We start from the raw sequence: 17,881 nt of genomic DNA, 5'->3' as shown, positions 1-17,881 counted from the left end.
TAGAAGACCTCAGCACTTCACGTCACCACTCGACCCCCTGGTCGAGTACAGCCAAGGGAGACACTCGATCACATCACTCGACCCCCTGGTCGAGTATCTTCACCTCCACCACCTGACCATCACTCGATCACATCACTCTACCTGGTAGTTGAGTATCACCATCACCACCACTCGACTACATACTCGATGGCAAGCTTCAGAGTCTTCTCCATTCTGCACTCAACAAGACACTCGAGCACAAGGAAGAAAAGAAGACTCTAGCTTATCACTCGACCACTCACTCAACCACTTGGGTCGAGTACAGTTCTTAATTCGTCCCAATAATGCGTTGTTTTGAGTATTAGGGTTTCGGGATATTTTGCTATAAGTAGCATGTACTTTACATTTTCGAGAACAAGTTTTTCTAGGTTTTATTCCGTAGACACTGTGTTCTTGACCTTTTGTAATCCGGATTTCTCTTTATCTATTTAGTATTCAGTATTCAGTATTTGTTCTTAACCTGAGTAGTGAATAGGTTTCTGAGGATGGGTTAGAGTAGTTTAGAATTCTCATTATGCTAGGTGGTTGAGTTTGATTGATAGATCCCTTCTGGATTAGTTGTTCTTAATGCCTATTGCTTTCCAATCAACTTGAATTTGAGCCCAGACATTTCCGCGCCCAAAAGGTGTTCGATGAAATGTCTGAACCACTAATTCCAGAGATTTGTTGGCCTGTACCAAGGTATTGGTTGCAGAGAGCGTTTTGGCTTTGACTTATTGATTCGTAATGCCTGTTAGGTTAGCTCTCTTCAATGGTCATTGAGTCTGGGACTAGGTTAACTTGAGGGTCTCTGTAACGGTGGCACTTATATTTGGTTAATGAACTTGTTGTCTAGGGATAATTTATTGAGCATATCAATCACCTATAAACTGAGGAAACGAAACTACTCAATTACCTCATCCTCGGGAATTCTTTATCTGATTGATTTTATTGTTTACTCTACTGTTGTTTACTACATCTTGTCATCTGTTGCTTAGTTTCTATAATTCTTTCCTGTTACTCGACCTGATACTCAACCACCCAGTTGTCTGGTAACCGACTGTGCAGTCGAGTGTCTTTATTTCGCTTACTGCCTGTTACTCGACCACACCCAATGCTCTGCAACGAGCTGTGTTGGTCGAGTGTTTTGCTGTTTCTACTTGATTTTCTGTTTTCTGCATGTTCACTTAGGACTGCTAGAACACACCAAAACCTGTTATTGCTTGGCTTGACTTAGTGACTTCTGATCACATCTTGATTGTTCGCATCCCACCCATTTGGATTGACAACCTAAAATACTACAACGACAACGATAATTGACTAAAAACCCTATTATCAATTTGGCGCCGTTGCCAATTGGGTGTATGTTTGTTACATTTAAGATTTCAGACTTGCTTAGATCAAGTTCTTTTTCAATTTTCATTTCACTTACTAACAGTGTGTTTTTTTGTTGTCTTCTTGATCAAGGTTCACCTCTGCTATATGCAAACTCGATCAACAGGCAACCAGAACCTCCTTTTCAACGATAACATCGACCGCATAGCTCGCGAACTCAGAGAAAGGAGAAACACAGTCAACCTTTTACCCCAACAACCACTCGAAATGGCTGACGAACAGAATCAACAGAGTGGTCCTGCCAACATTGGTGCTGGAGATGCACCACGGGACCATCGTCAGAGGAAAGGAATTGCACCTCCTGCTATCCAGAACAACAACTTCGAGAGTAAGAGCGGTCTCATCTCGATGATTCAGGGGAACAAATTCCATGGTCTGCCCATGGAGGATCCACTCGACCACCTTGATGAATTTGATAGGCTCTTCAACCTAACAAAAATCAATAGTGTCAGTGAAAAAGGATTCAAGCTCCGTTTGTTTCCATTCTCCTTGGGCGACAAATCACACATCTGGGAGAAGAATCTGCCCCATGACTCAATCACCACCTGGGATGATTGCAAGAAGGCTTTTCTATCAAAGTTCTTCTCCAACGCCATAACTGCAAGCCACAGAAATGAGATTTCTGGTTTTTCACAGAAGACTGGTGAAAGCTTCTGTGAAGCATGGGAGCGTTTCAAGGGTTATACCTACCAATGCCCTCATCATGGCTTCACGAAATCCTCTCTTCTCAGCACTCTTTATAGAGGACTTCTACCACGCATTAGAATGCTACTGGATACCACAAACAATGGGAATTTGCATAACAAAGATGTTGAAGAAGGCTGGGAATTGGTTGAGAACCTGGCTCAATCAAATGGTAATTACAACGAGGACTGCGATAGGACCGTCAGAAGCACAACTGACTCTGATGACAAACACAGGAAGGAGATCCAAGCGCTGAATGACAAGCTGGACATGATTCTTCTTAGCCAGTAGAAGCATGTGCACTTCCTTGTTGATGACGAGAAGTATCAAGTCCAAGATGGGGAGGGTAACCAGTTGGAAGAAGTCAGCTACATCAACAACAACCAAAGTGGCTACAAAGGGTATAACAACTTCAAAACCAACATCCCCAACCTCTCCTACCGCAGCACCAACGTTGCTAATCCTCAGGATCAGGTGTATCCTCCACAGCAACAACAAGGTCAGAACAAACCTTTTGTTCCCTACAACCAAGGTTTTGTTCCAAAGCAGCAATTTCAGGGGAACTACCAGCCGCAACCACCACTTGGGTCCGCACCTCAGCAAAACCAAGGTCTTGCTGCTCCTGATGCTGAAATGAAACAGATGGTACAACAGCTGCTACAAGGACAAGCATGTTGCTCCATGGAAATTGCTAAGAAGTTATCTAAATTGCACCATAAGCTGGACTGCAGCTACAATGACCTGAATGCCAAAGTGGAGGCATTGAATACCAAACTCAGATACTTGGAAGGACAATCAGCATCTACCTCTGCACCTAAAGTCACATGACTTCCTGGGAAGTCAATACAGAATCCAAAGGAGTATGCAACTGCTCATGCCATCACTATCTGCCATGATCGAGAGCTGCCAACTCGACCTGTCCCTTATTTAATCACTGGGGACAGTGATGTTCAAGAGGGGGAGGCTTCACTGCTTTGTTGTTGAATTCAATCATTCTGCTGGTTCTCGCCATCTCATTCAATCCACCTCGGAAGAGAAGGCCGCCATAATCGACAGAATGGTAAAACGATTCAAACCTACTCCATTACCCTCACGTGCTCTTCCATGGACCATTAGGAAAACGTGGATGGAGAGATCTGTTGCAGCGAAACAGCTAGACGAGATTGAAGCAGTGATGCCACTGATGGAAGTTCTCAACCTCATTCCTGATCCTCACAAAGATGTGAGAAATCTGATACTGGAAAGGATCAAGATGTATCACGACTCAGATGATGAATGTGATGCTTTTCCATCTCGAGCTGCTGATAGAAAGATTATTCAAGAAAAGTTAGAAGATCCTGGATCTTTTACTCTACCATGTTCCATTGGAGAATTAGCTTTCAGCGATTGCCTGTGCGATCTCGGAGCCTCTATCAGCTTAATGCTACACTCTGTGGCAAGAATGTTGGAATTTATTCAGTACAAACCTTGTGACCTGACTTTGATCCTTGTAGATAGATCTTCAAGAAAACCCTTCGGCATGCTGAAGGATCTACCAGTCATGATTAATTGAGTGGAAGTGCCTACAAACTTCGTGGTGCTAGATATGGAAGTAGAGCATAAGAATCCCTTAATCATTGGAAGACCCTTCCTAGCCTCAGTGGGAGCAGTGATAGATGTCAGGGAAGGGAAAATAAGTCTCAACCTTGGAAATCAAGTTGCAGTTCGACATCAACAAAACTCCACAATAGTCAAAAGAAGATGAAAAAACCTCTGGAGATGATAGAGAGATCCCAGGAGAAAGATACGAGACTGAGAGAGTAAAAGAGCTTAAAAAGAGGTATGATAAGCAAGAAGAAACTATAGAGAGGCTAGCCCACTCTGTTGAGGAACTTAGAAGTAAGCTGAATAAGTTGTAGAAGGAAGCTCAACCTAAAGACGGGATTGACACTATCCCGAAAAAGATGTTCACTTCAAGATGGTCTGAAGAGATAGATTATACTCCGGAAGAGAAAGAAGCATATTTTGAAGAGAGGGGAATGGAGTATTCTACTGCAGACCTCTCCAGGGAGGACGCTGAGTATGATGATGATATCAAAGAGGACTATGTAGACCCTCTCTATCATTCATTTTCTTCTTGATAAGTGTGAGGAGTCAAGCTAGAGACTTTAAACAAGCTCACTTGGGAGGAAGTCCCATGATTATCCTTGTAAATAATTTTTACTTTCTTGTTATCTTTTATTTGTTTTAGTTGTGTTTATGGTTCTCAGGAATAGAGGAATAACGTGAAGCTAGAGTAAAAATTCAAAACTTTTACTCTACAGACGGCCTAGAGATCGAGTACATTGGTCGAGTACGAGGGATGTTTAAAACCCAAAAAATTGAAAATCATCATTTTACGCGACCAACAGAAGCTACAGAATCTTACAGGGAGTTTATCAAGTTTATAGAAGATTGGGAGATTTCCTAAGATTTTCCCAATGAAGATAGAGTAATGATTCAGAACAAAGAGACAGATGAGAGACCCACTGCTGCGGCCATGTCTCCCACGCTCCCTACAAGGTGATAACGAAATCCATCCCCTTCTTCTCTCCATCACTCGTCTTCAACGCCATCATCATCCAACCACCACCACTCGATCCCATCACCTTCTCTCTTCATATACTCGACCTCTTCTTCTCATTCTTGCAACCAAAGGACACAACAATTCGCCAACTCTCTTCCTCACCACTCTCACTCGACCACAACTCAGTTCTCAAAGCTCACATCAACGCCTGCTCTCTCACTTACTCGGCTTCATCGCTCTCATCACCATCTCTCCATATACTCGACCTCGCGACCTCACTCGACAACTTCGCCGCTGCTCCAATCCCCACGAAAGATCATCACCACCTCTCATTCATAGCCGTTTCACTCGACACAGCAACAACACTCGACCGCACCTCTCTTGCCTCTCACAATCACTCGATCTCTCGTCATCATCTTCATCATCTCCTTTACTCGACCTCGTCATCTCCTCCTCACCACCTCATTAACTCGACTTCATTTCTCTCATCTCTCAAGTCCATTCATCACTCGACTTTGCCTAACCACACCATCTCTCCATCGCTTTATCACTCGATCGCTTGCCACCAAGGAATCACCGCCGCAGCTCATTTATAATCCACTAGTTACTCGACCGTTGCTCCCTCACAGCTTCATCGATTCACCGCCAAAGCAACACCACTCGGCCACAAGCCCGCTTTCACCTCACAGTTCACTCGACCACTCCTTTATTTCCACGGTCAAACCGCAGCTGCTCTCCTCCTCTTCAACCTCACCACTCGACCACCGCCTCACTCTAACCACGAAACTAGTTTCGCTCGACCGGTACACTGGTTAGATTGTGTTTTTGGTTTTGCTGTTACTAACGTATTAACGTTTATCTTTGAGTTTCATCTGTCTCCAGGTTTCATCATGAGTAACTACAGTGGAGAATCCCCTATGGATCCTGATTATAATGTGGATGAAGCTGAGTCTTGGTCCACTAGACCGGAGAGAGAGGAACATGTTTACGAGAGCTTCAGGGATGAATTTGAACGCTCCGCAGCTCGACGTGATCAGAGAAGAGCTAAAATTGCTAGAGGAAAGAGAGCGATGTCGAGTAGATATGAGCTGATTGATAAGGACATCGAAACTGAGTATGAGCCAGAGTCATGGCGCAAGGAGACGAAGCTACTGAATAAACCCGACGAGGTTACAATGGAGGAGTATATCAGATTCTTTGAGATGAACGACTTCTGGGGAACGAGGTATCCCTGCTATGAGACTTTCGTCTAGCTGGGGTTACTGGAGGACGTGCAGCATCTGTTCGAGAAGTGTCATCTGAAGACACTCATGTCTTACCCTTACGCTGCCTATAAGGAGGAGACGATCGAGTTTCTTTCCACACTGCAAGTAGAAATGTATCAGGGTCTCACGGACTTTGAGCTGGATACCATGGGATTAGGGTTCTTGACGTTCTCAGTGGATGAACAGCGGTATCAGCTTTCGATCAAGAAGTTGGAAGAACTGTTTGGTTTCCCTAGTGGAAAGGGAACCAAACCTAGGTTTGACAGGGAAGAGCTTAAGGATTTGTGGGTTACTATTGGGAACAATGTACCGCTAAACTCTACGCAGTCCAAGAGCAACCAAATCCAGAGTCCTGTGATTCGCTACTTTCAGCGCTCGGTTGCCAATGTTTTTTACTCCAGGGAGTCTACAGGCACCGTGTCTAACACGGACATGGAGATGATAGATTCCATAGACATGGAGATGATAGATTCCTCGCTTACAAAGATTCTTCGCCGTACAAAGGGAAAGAATGTCTTGAGAGGCGATCTCAACAACGCACCACCAGTAATGCCTCTACTGATCCACATGTGTGGATACAAGAAGTGGGCGTTGACAAACGGCAAGAACAAGGTGAGAAGAGCACTATGCGTGGGTGGCATTGTGACACCAATTCTGGAAGCTTGTGGAGTACCGCTCAAGGAACCAGGTGTAGCACCTAGAATGATGGACTTGGATCATTTGCGCCGATGTGAGTTCTTGGAGTATGACATGGTTGGCGACTTCGACCGCTACAAATTCGAGCATTCATCGATTAGAATCGTCAACATTCTTCTCCCCTGAATTGACACTACTAGGATTCTCGAGGGAAGGAACATTGACTTCAAGCCTGCACTTGAAGATCTTTATTTCGAGGGCAGTCCGCCAACTGAGGTGATTAGTCACACCGAAGGAGCTACAACAGAAGATGCTGATGAGACAGATGAAATAGATGAGGCGGAGTTTGACACGAGCATGTATCATTTCCGTGAGCATATACCTCCAACGAGGGAAAGCAAGAGTTTGAGCGAAGCTCACAGGAACAACAGCAAGTTGCAGAAGTGGTGCAAGAAACAGGATAAGTTACTCGCCAAGTGCCTCAGAGCTATCAAGCTTCAGAAGGCCAAGCTCAGCTGCTCCTCTTCCACTACAGATATTCCGAAGGGACAGCTCCCTCAGGACATGCCCTCGAGGAGATATGCCGCACCTGAGCCAAGTCGGCGCAGGCCTGAGCCTAGAGAGCTGGAGATTTTGCATGTCCCTACGAGGCATTCATCATTCGAGCCTCGTGAATCTGGGAGGAAGAGGAGGACCACACTCACTCGATCTAGCAGCAGGAGTAGACGACTTCTACAGTCTCGTAGTTTATGCGACCGCGGTGCTGGCCGCAGCAGAAGAAGAGAGGTCGAGTATCCTCAGAGCGGTGCTAGCCGCCATAGACCTGATGAGGTAGAGTACCCACCTGCTGGAGCTGATACAGAACAGGGCGGCTCGTCTATGGCCTGAGAGCAATTACAGGCAGCCATTGACGACCAACTTCGTTCATTCTTCGATTGAGAGAAGCGCCTCACTTTACCATTGTATTATATCATCTCTTATGATTTGTTCTTTATTTTGTTTCTGTGATTGGATTTGTCCTGAGTACTCTCTTCCAAGTTTATTCACACAGTGGACTATGTGATTTAAGTTTGGGGGAGAGCTCAGGAAGTGTGTGTTGCATTGTTTATATTCTTGAGTCTGCATTCATCTAATGCATAGAAAAACCAAAAACAATTTTGAAAAATTTCAGAAAATGAATTCACAAAAACAGAATGTTCATGTAGTTGCATTACATTTAGGATCGAGTCTATAGTGTTTCATTTAGGATTGTTGCATATGCATAGGGGATAATGATGAGATATCCTTGTAAGAATTTTGGTTCACCGGATAAACTCAGTGCCCTCGTTGCTAGTTGTCTGTTGCGTAGTCAATGAAATTGAAGTAAAACTGAACCATGCCTAGATTGCTCTACGCGACCACACTGTCATGATCTGATATCATTCCTTATCAATTTGAACCTGAATTTGATCTTTAATTATCATGTCTGCATCAAATTTGAAGTCATGGATACCCTAAAATACTTGGATTTTCTTATTCATTTTGATCACTCTTGTCAATCCAAGTAGCTGACTCTCCTTATTAGAGTAGTTAACCCGAACCCAAACCTAGACTTTCTTTCAAGCCCTATATCACTTGTAAGTGTTTGTGTGGTCATATTCCGATTAAGCTTGGTAGAAAGTGTTAGGTTCGTAACGACAGAGATAGTGTCTCATGTAGTTCTAGTTCGCATTTTTCGGACTAGATATGACTAGGTGGGCGCTTATACTTTGGGTTGGGATGTGTTTAAAGGAAAAAAAAAGGGTTGATTCATTGATGAGGAAAGGTAAAAGACTCTAGGTGAAGTAAGCTAAAGAAGCAGAAAAAGTCTAGTAAAGATTTTGAGATTTGTAAAGAAAAGAAAGAGTTCTTGTTAGCTATTGAAGATGGGCAAAAGCCCTCGGTTTTAAAATGTTAAAAACAGGAACCTTAGTTGTTAAAGAAATCCAAATCCGCTAGATGTATCAAAGTGTTGAGAACGCTTCTCCTAGAGTTAAGAGAAAAGAAAAGAATGATTAGAAAAAGGGCTTAAAAGATTCATGAATGCAAAGGGTAGAGTTAGGTTCTTATATTGGGATTGGAGATGGGATTACCATTAGAGCTTCATTTGATATACTCTAGGTAGATGGGATCTTATCTCTGTATGCATAGCTTGGGATTTACCTTTAGCATTCTTTTAAAGCTTAATCATTTTTTGAGAGATCCCCTGTTACTAAAGCCTATTCTGTAAGGGACCATCTTAGTCTCTTGACCTTTTACCTTAGCCAAATGAGTTCATTGATGATGCATTGCTTGATTCACGTTCCAGAACTAATGAATGTTAAAGGGATTGGTAGATTTGAAAACATGTGTAGGTCGAGCATATGAGTCGGATTTATTGACACCACACCTGTGTCGATCGACACTCTTGTCGCTGCCAAGAGAATATTCGTTTTACACCAAGTCTTTGAGAAGCCCTGAAGTTTTCCTTATTTGCAAAATAGTACCTGCACGTTTTGAGAGTTAAATACCTAATTGTTTGGTCATTGTTAGACCTAGTTTTTGTTCTTGAGCTTTTGTTACACTTTAGAGAAAAGAATCCAATCCCTAAAAATAGAGGATTCTGAACTCCTTTGCTATTATTCTCAATTCATCAATGAAAACTATTCATATTATGATTTGTGTTTCTATTGTCATGTCCGAGTAATCACCTTGTTGGGTCTAGGGAGTCTCAATAGGGATTTAGATGGATTAGTAGATCGAAAACCCCTTAGGATTATTCTTAGAGTTCTTCATCTTGATTATTCTTATAGCTAGTTTTAGATTGATCACCTAGAACTTTATATTAGATAATAGGTATTCCCGCCATAGGTATTTGTTATTTGAACCATCATAGATGAGCCTAGACATTTAAGAAAGAACAGGTAGGCTCATAGAAGGGCTCTGGTTTAGATACTAGGTGAACTAATCAAGCTTATTAACAATGCATGCTTTAGCATCGGATTTCTCGGCTTCTCCGGTTATCTTAGTTGTAAGCATAGAGAGTTTCGCGGAACGCCACTGTTACTCTAGAATTATAGTTTGAGTTTGAGAACGGTGCGATAACAATCCTGATATTATCTAGATCTACAATTTATCTATCTCGCGAGACAATTCCTTAGACCTGACTCTTTAATCACTTGAATGTACAACTCATTTACTTGCTTATTTGCCTTTAATATTCAATTACTTCATTTAGCTTATTAAACAACATCATAAGTCTATTGTGTGAACATCGAGAGCTCAATGGAATTCGATCCTTAAGTGCTAACGATGATCTCTTAATTGACGGAGTAAGCTTAAGGCAATTTGAGCTATATCAAATTTGGCCCCGTTGGCGAAGTTCTCTTTTAGTTCACCATTAGACTAGGTGTCCTTTTAAGTCTAAATTCAACTTTTCTACCACCTATTCACGTATTTCTTTGTCTATTGGTCTCTTGTTTTTCAGGTACCTTCAGATTGAGACTCACGTTTTCATGGTAGATTTCCACGACGGTGTCGACCGACACAACTCTGGTGTCGATCGACACCCTGTGTAGAACCAGACAGGTACAATAGGCGATTTTAACAGAACTTATCTCTTCTACACAAACCGATCAGCATTCAAGCTACCTTCTTTTGAAAGAGATGACTTTGCTATACACCCTGCCTACTATGATCTTGTATCTAGAGGAAGGTTTAGAGGAGCTCCCGATGAATCACCATTGAATCATTTGGAAGTCTTCGAAGACATTGTTTCCTCTATTAAAGCAGAAGGTGTACCAGCTGATTACCTTCTTTGCAAACTCTTCCCCCACTCTCTCGCGAGCAGAGGAACATCATGGTTGCGTCAACTGAAACCAGGTTCCCTAACCAATTGGACTGATACAAAGAATGCATTCACGAATCATTTCTTTGATGAGTCCGTGACAGAGGCAATTCGTTTGCAAATTTCTTCGTTCACCCAAGCTCCAGCAGAATCCCTTAGAGCATCTTGGCTCCGATTCAGGACTTATCTGCTCCTATCCTAGCCCCCCCCCCCTCAACCGTCATTAGAAACCAGAATGGAGTTCATGTTTGCCCAGCTTCTTGCAGGCCAAACAGAGCTTAAAAGCCAATATGACTCTCTCTCAACCGATCTCCATACCAAATATGATTCTCTATCCACAGGGTTTGACAATCTACGCTCTCACTGCTCCAATCTTTCACCTACATCCGCTTCTATCAATGCAATTACACTACGCTGCGGAAAGCAGCTCAACTCAATACTTCAGCGCGAACAATAGGCTCAGCCTTCATCTTTGATATGTCTATAATTTGCATGATTTAGGCATTCATTCTTCACCACTTTGTCATTGTTTCATCCACATTTCATCTCATTAGGAGTCGTTTTAGTGTGTTTTGCATACTTAGGACGAATTTGCATTAGGATTGCATGTGCATTGCATATTTGGTTGTTTTCAGGTACTTTGGATGCTTTTGGAGTTCAAACAAAGGAGAAACAGAAAAGAAAGTCAGAATGCCCAATGACGCCTTCGGCAAAAGTACTCTATTGCAGCCTCGGAGCACTGCCAGGGCAAATCACTCTATCGCAACCCCGGAGAAGCCAGCAGCTCAGTTTCACTCAATCGCAAAGCCGGAGGAATCACCCCATCAGAACTACTCGATCACCACTCGATCACCAGAAGGCCTATCTGCTCGTTCTGCACTCAACCAGACAAGCTGAGAACGAAGAAGAGAATAGAAGCCGAAGCAATCACTCGATCACCACCTCATGACATCCACTCGATCGCACTCGATCACAGGGTCGCTGGACCATTCAATCTCGACTTCACTGCATCTCACTCGATCGCAAGGCGGAGCCCCTGAAGCCCAGTTTGATCAATGACATACTCGATCACAGGGAAGCTCATTTCAGCGCGTCAGATGCCAATGACACATTCGGTCGTAGGATCATGACGTGAAGATTCGCTATATATTTAGTTTTCTTATTTGTTTCATTTCTCGCCTATATAAACTGCCTCTTAGGGTTTTCCCTAGGGCATCCGGTATTATCCGTTATTATCTCGCTTTTACATTTTCGCAACTTTGATAGCCGCAGTGTTTCTCCTGCGACTTTGTATTTTTACTTTCAAGTATTTGATATTCAGTTTTCGTCTAAGTCTTTCATCATTTCTGTTATCATGTTTTCAATCGTTGCTTTGCTATTGTCTTTGATTATGTCTGAGTAGTGAACTGTATTTCTGAGGATGGGATAAATTAGTTGTGGTTTACTTGGTCGTTTTAGGTGGTTGAGTTTAGAATACTAGAATCCCTTTTGGATTAGTTGCGCTTATTCCTTGTTTCACTGGCTAATGTGGAATATGAGTCCAGATGTCCAGCGCTCAGAAGGCGTTTAATGGGCGTTGGATCCTATTAATTCCAGAGATATCTGACTCTACCCCAAGGGATTGGCTGTAGATAGGGGATTGGCTTTAACATGTTGATTCGATAATGCCTGCTTAGTTAGAGATCGCTAAAGGGATTTAGGTCAGTGTCTAGCTTTGCTTGAGGATTTCTATCACGGGAGTGAATTAATCTGTTGTTAAACTTGTTGTCTAGGGATAGCTTCTATGAAGTTTTGCCAACCGCCTAAATAGATTAATGAGACCACACTATTCGATAACCCCATCCTTAGGAATCGTTTATCCATTTGATTGCCTGTTATCATTTCTGCTTTGTTATTCACCTGCCTGCTATTGCCATTTCTGCTTTTAGTTTCATTTCATTTCTGTTATTGCATACTAGGACTGTTAAAACCAACCAACTTTCTGCTTGGATTGACTTAGAGCTTTCTAATCATATCTCATCTGTTTGCATCACACCGGATTGGATTGACATCCTAAAATACTACAACGACAGGATAGTGTTTTAGGATTAATTGACTAAAATCCTACTATCAATTTGGCGCCGTTGCCATACATACACGATCACAAGGAAATCAGAACCTCCTATTCAACGATAACATCGACCGTATTGCTCGCCAACTGATAGAACAGACAGAAACCGACACAATGGCTGACATTGTAGATGAGCAAGAGCAACCTACCAACATTGGTGCTGGTGACTTCCCTCACAACCACAACCACCGTCATGGAATTGTTCCACCTCCAATACAAAACAACAACTTTGAGATCTAAAGCGATCTCATTGCAATGGTTCAGGGGAACAAGTTTCATGGCCTGCCAATGGAGGATCCGCTAGATCATCTTGACTAGTTTGAAAGGCTCTATGGCCTCACTAAATTCAATGGAGTTAGTGAAGATGGTTTCAAGCTTCGCTTGTTTCCATTCTCACTTGGAGATAAAGCCCATCTGTGGGAAAAGACGCTACCCAAGAATTCAATCACGACCTGGGATGACTGCAAAAATGCCTTCTTGGCAAAATTCTTCTCCAACATCAGGACTACAAGACTCCGGAATGAGATATCCGGATTCACTCAGAAGCAAAATGAAAGCTTCTGTGAAGCTTGGGAGCGCTTTAAGGGTTATCAAACCAAATGCCCTCATCACGGATTTAAGCAAGCTTCTCTTCTCAACACACTCTATAGAGGCGTCTTGCCTAAGATAAGGATGCTGCTTGACACCGCTTCAAATGGGAATTTTTTGAAGAAGGATGTTGAAGAAGGATGGGAGCTAGTTGAAAACTTTTCTCATTCGGATGGCAATTACAATGAAGACTATGACAGAAGTATCCACACCAATTCTGACACTGATGACAAGCACCACAGAGATATGAAAGCTCTCAATGACAAACTTGACAAAATCCTCCAAGTGCAGAAGAAACATGTTCACTTTATCTCTGAAGATGAACCATTCCAAGTAAAAGAGGGAGAGAATGATGAGTGTGCTGAAATCAGCTATGTTCAGAATCAAGGTGGCTACAACATGGGGTAAAACAATTACAAACCCTATCCAAATCTGTCAAACAGAAGCACCAATGTCGCCAACCCTCAGGACCAAGTCTATCCTCAGCAGCAACAGCAGTAGAACCAACCCAAACTGTTTGTTCCTTACAAACAAAGCCAAGGGTTCATTCCAAAGCAGTAGTTTTAAGGAGGATATCAACAACAACAACAACAACCTGGTTTCACACCACAGCAACAACAAGCACCTGTGCCTCAGAATTCAGACATAATGACTATGCTCCAGTAGCTCATTCAAGGACAAGCCACAAGAGCAATGAAAATCGCTAAGAAGTTGTCCGAAGTAAACAACAAAGTCGACCGACAAGGCGTCGAACTTAACAGCAAGTTCGAATCAATGAGCACTAGGATGAGATGTGTGGAAGGCATCCTCGTTTCACCATCTGTTAACAACAACCTATGCCAGCTTCCAGAGAAAGCAATCCAGAATCCAAAGGAGTATGCCACTGCCCATGCCATCACTATCAGACATGATCGAGAGCTGCCAACTCGATATGTCCCTACATCAAACACTGAGGACAGTGTAATTCTAGAGGGGGAGGATTTTTATCAAGATGATTGTTTGGCTGACAACACAATCGAAGAGCTCAAACTCACCAGTCAACCCACTCAACCACAAGCTCCCCCACCTACTCGCTTTGTTGAAAAATCCGAAGCTGCAAAGACCAAAGACACAGTCTTCGTGCCACCGCCTTACAAACCTCCCCATCCATTCTCTGGTCGTTTTAAGAAAGTTTTGGTTGCAAAATACAGAGTCCTCCTGGAAAAACACATAAAGGATATGCCTGACGAGCACAAGTACGTGAAAGACCTGATTACAGAAAAGATCAAAGAAGTCCAAGGAATGGTGCTATTAAGTCATGAGTGCAGTGCCATCACTCAGCAGAAGATTATTCAAGAAAAGTTGGAAGATCCAGGATCTTTTACCCTACCATGCTCCATTAGGCAATTGACTTTCAGCAATTGTCTATGTGATATAGGAGCCTCAGTCAGCATAATGCCACTCTCTATGGCAAGGAAGCTCGGATTCGTTCAGTACAAGCCTTGTGACCTAACCTTGATTCTTGCTGATAGGACTTCAAGGAGACATTTTGGCCTGTTAGAGGATGTGCAAGTAATGATTAATGGAGTAGAGGTCCCTACTGATTTTGTTGTGCTTGAGATAAATGAAGAATCTAAAGATCCTCTAATCTTAGGAAGACCTTTCTTGGCTTCAGCTGGAGCAGTCATAGATGTTAAGCAAAGAAAAATTAATCTTAATCTAGGGGAGGATTTCAAAATGAAGTTTGAAATCAGGGACATTATGAAGAAGCCAACAATAGAAGGACAAACCTTCTTAGTTGAAGAAATGGGTCAACCAGCTAATGAACTGCTAGAGGAACTTACTGACAAAGATCCCCTTCAAACTGCTTTGACCAAAAGTAATGAAGCTGGATTTCTCTCCAGTGAGACCTTGAGCTATGAGATGTCATTAGACTCACACAACAAAGTACCAGGATCAGAGATCTTTAAAGGTGTCATTGCGTTAGAAAGAGAGGATGTTGCATTGAACGAGGAAGTCTCAATTGATACTCGACTAGAGTGCTCAACCAAACAGCTAAAGTCAAGCATGAGGGCATCAAATGATTGGTTGGAACTCAAGGAGAGGTCTAAATGGCACGACAAAGCTATTAGAGAGCTAACACACACTATGAAAGAGCTGAAGGATCAAGTCAAGGATCTCTATGGGAAAGCCAACCAAGCACCACTCGACATCAAGGACGTCCCAAATGATGAAGTTATTCCTATGGTTAGTAAAGAAGGATGTGAATTCACATTAGAACAGTCTAGAGAAGACGACTATCCAGATGATGAAAAAGGAGCTTACCAAGAAAGGGGCATTGAGTACTCAATTACAGACTTGTCACGAGAGCATGCTGAATTTGATGTTGTATCTACTAAGGAAGGAGAGGAGACGTCAATTCTACTCTATCACCCTCCTTGAGCCTAATGAGTGTGAGGAGTCAAGCTAGAGATTTAAAACAAGCTCACTTGGGAGGAAGTCCCATGCCTATCCCTGTATATAGTTTTAATTTTATTTTGTTACTTTTGATTTGTTTTGGTTTTGGCTTTGATTCTCAGGAAATAAATAACAGCTAGAGCAACAGCAGTGATGCAACCGAGTGTTCAAATAAAAAAATTCAAATTTTTGATGAATCACTCTATCGCAAGACGAGAGTAAAAGCTCGGGAGTGCGATCTAGTGGTTTTGGGTCAACATCTTTCTCAACGACAATGTCAAACCACTCGATCGCAACATGGAAGTGGTGTGATCGAGTGGTCTCCTAGTGGAATTGCCCAAACCACTCAATCGCAAGGAGAGGTGAAAATGCCCGACAGAACTTCAATGACAACCCGCCTGAAGACATGCCATCCAGCTGCCACGACATTCTCCCACCAAGGCAATTCACCTATCAACAAAGGGATCACACCATTCTGCAAGTTCCCGCAAGGCACTCGTCTCATGAGCCAATGGAACACAAGAGGAGGAAGAGTGCTAGAACTGTACATTCATCAAGCAAGGGTCAGAAATGTCGGGTCGGAGAACACATGAGCGTCGTGCTGCACAACCTGCTGGGGTTGCGATCGAGCACAATGACGAGGAGATGGCGGAGCCACATTAAGAACCGGTCATGCCTGCTGAGTACACTCAAGCAGATATGGATGACTACATCTCTAGGACATTCTACTGAGGTAACACACCAAAACCCTTTGTAAATACCGCTTTTGTTTTTGTTTCTGTGTTTATCTTGAATTCTTTCACAAATTTTGATTACACAAGGGACTGTGTAATTGAAGTTTGGGGGAGGGTTCAAGACGTATTTGACTTGTTTTTTGTGAATATCATTTGAGTCTGCATATCATCTAAGTCATAGAAAAAAAACAAAAAAAATTTGAATATTTTTGAAAATGAATTCCACAAAAACAGAGTGATCATTTAGTTGCATTACATTTAGGATCAAGTATAGAGTGTTTCATATAGGATTGTTGCATATGCATAGGGGATAATGAGAAAATAGCCTTGTAAGCATGATGATTCACTAAAATGAGTTATTAGTTCTCTGAGGCATTTGAACGACTTTGAAGTAAAACCGCACCATGTTTTATAGAAACCACTCGATGCATGTCATGACACCGTTTCCTGTCAATTTGAACTTGAATCTGACTTATAATGATCATGTTTGCATCGTTTTTGAACTCGTAGATAGAATACATATTTGGATTTTCTTTCACTTATTCACCACTCTTGTTAATCCAAGTAGCTGCTTCTATTATTGGAGTAGTTCCCCCACCCTTAACAAACCCTTCTTTCAAGCCATGTTATTTTGTGAGAGCATGTAAGGCCTATTTTCAGGATTGAGCTTGGTAGAACATGTTATGTTTGAGCCGACAAGAGTAGTATCTCATGTAGTTCCAATCCGCGTTTTCGGACTTGGTAGGAGTAGGTGGGAACTTATTTGCAGATTGAGATTGAGTGTGAAAAGAAAAAAAAACGAAAACTGGTTAGAATCTTTAGGAGAAGGAAGCTGAGAATCATATCGAGGTCTAGTGAATGTTTGGCAAGCATAGAATTGATAAGATATACTCTAGAAAAAATGGCAATAAAAACAGAAAGGAAAAGAGAAAAAAACAAAAATCATAAGAGCCATTAGAGTTTAAGTAAAACCAATTCACTAGATTAGACTCATAGACTTTAAGAAAAGCTTCTCCTTAAGAACAAGAGCCAAAGAAAAGAAAAGGAAACATTGATCCAAGAAAAAATCAAAATATGCCTTTAGTGCAAAAGAGTAGACTTATGATCATCATTGGGTTTAGAGATAGGACTATCTACTTGTTATTCACGGTTTATGTCATTGGGTAGATGGGGTGCTATTCTTGTATGCATAGGTTGGCACTTACCTTTAGCATTCTTCTAAAGCTCAGTCCTTTTTCATTGAAAGTCCCCTGCTATTAAAGTCTGAACCACTTAAAAGGGACCATCTTTGTCTCATAACCTGTCATTAGCCAAATGAGTTCACTAGCGATGCATATCTTGATTCATGTTTTCAAACTTAATGAATGTTAAAGGGATTGGTTGATCTTGACGCATTGTGCATTTGAGTGTAGGTTTGGATCATAATAGAGCATGGCTAAAGTTTTTAAGTAGAAGTCGATCACCTAACATCTTAGAACTGTTAGTTGGTACATTGATCTTAATTGTCATATCTCATGCTTTGGTTCTGAATCCCCAACTTCAAACCTCTCCTTCCGCTTATGTCTTCTTGTTTGCTTGAGGGCAAGCAAAGACTAAGTTTGGGGGAGTTGATATGTCTATAATTTG

At 42.2% G+C, this 17,881-nt stretch overlaps 3 pseudogenes across 3 annotated transcripts; all 3 read left to right on the top strand.

Moving 5' to 3' along the window:
- Positions 1–1,500: 1,500 nt before the first annotated feature.
- AT2G10180 lies at positions 1,501–7,603 on the top strand (annotated as a pseudogene; the record flags this gene model as incomplete). Its single annotated transcript has 1 exon — positions 1,501–7,603.
- A 3,019-nt stretch (positions 7,604–10,622) lies between these two features.
- Positions 10,623–11,284, top strand: AT2G10175 (annotated as a pseudogene; the record flags this gene model as incomplete). Its single annotated transcript has 2 exons — positions 10,623–10,729; positions 11,023–11,284.
- Positions 11,285–12,515: 1,231 nt separating this feature from the next.
- Positions 12,516–15,506, top strand: AT2G10170 (annotated as a pseudogene; the record flags this gene model as incomplete). Its single annotated transcript has 1 exon — positions 12,516–15,506.
- Between the last annotated feature and the right edge of the window lie 2,375 nt (positions 15,507–17,881).

The sequence above is a fragment of the Arabidopsis thaliana genome, chromosome 2 (assembly GCF_000001735.4).
Source record: "Arabidopsis thaliana chromosome 2, partial sequence".
Taxonomy (NCBI): Eukaryota; Viridiplantae; Streptophyta; class Magnoliopsida; order Brassicales; family Brassicaceae; genus Arabidopsis; species Arabidopsis thaliana.
This window is presented reverse-complemented; position numbering and strand designations above follow the sequence as displayed.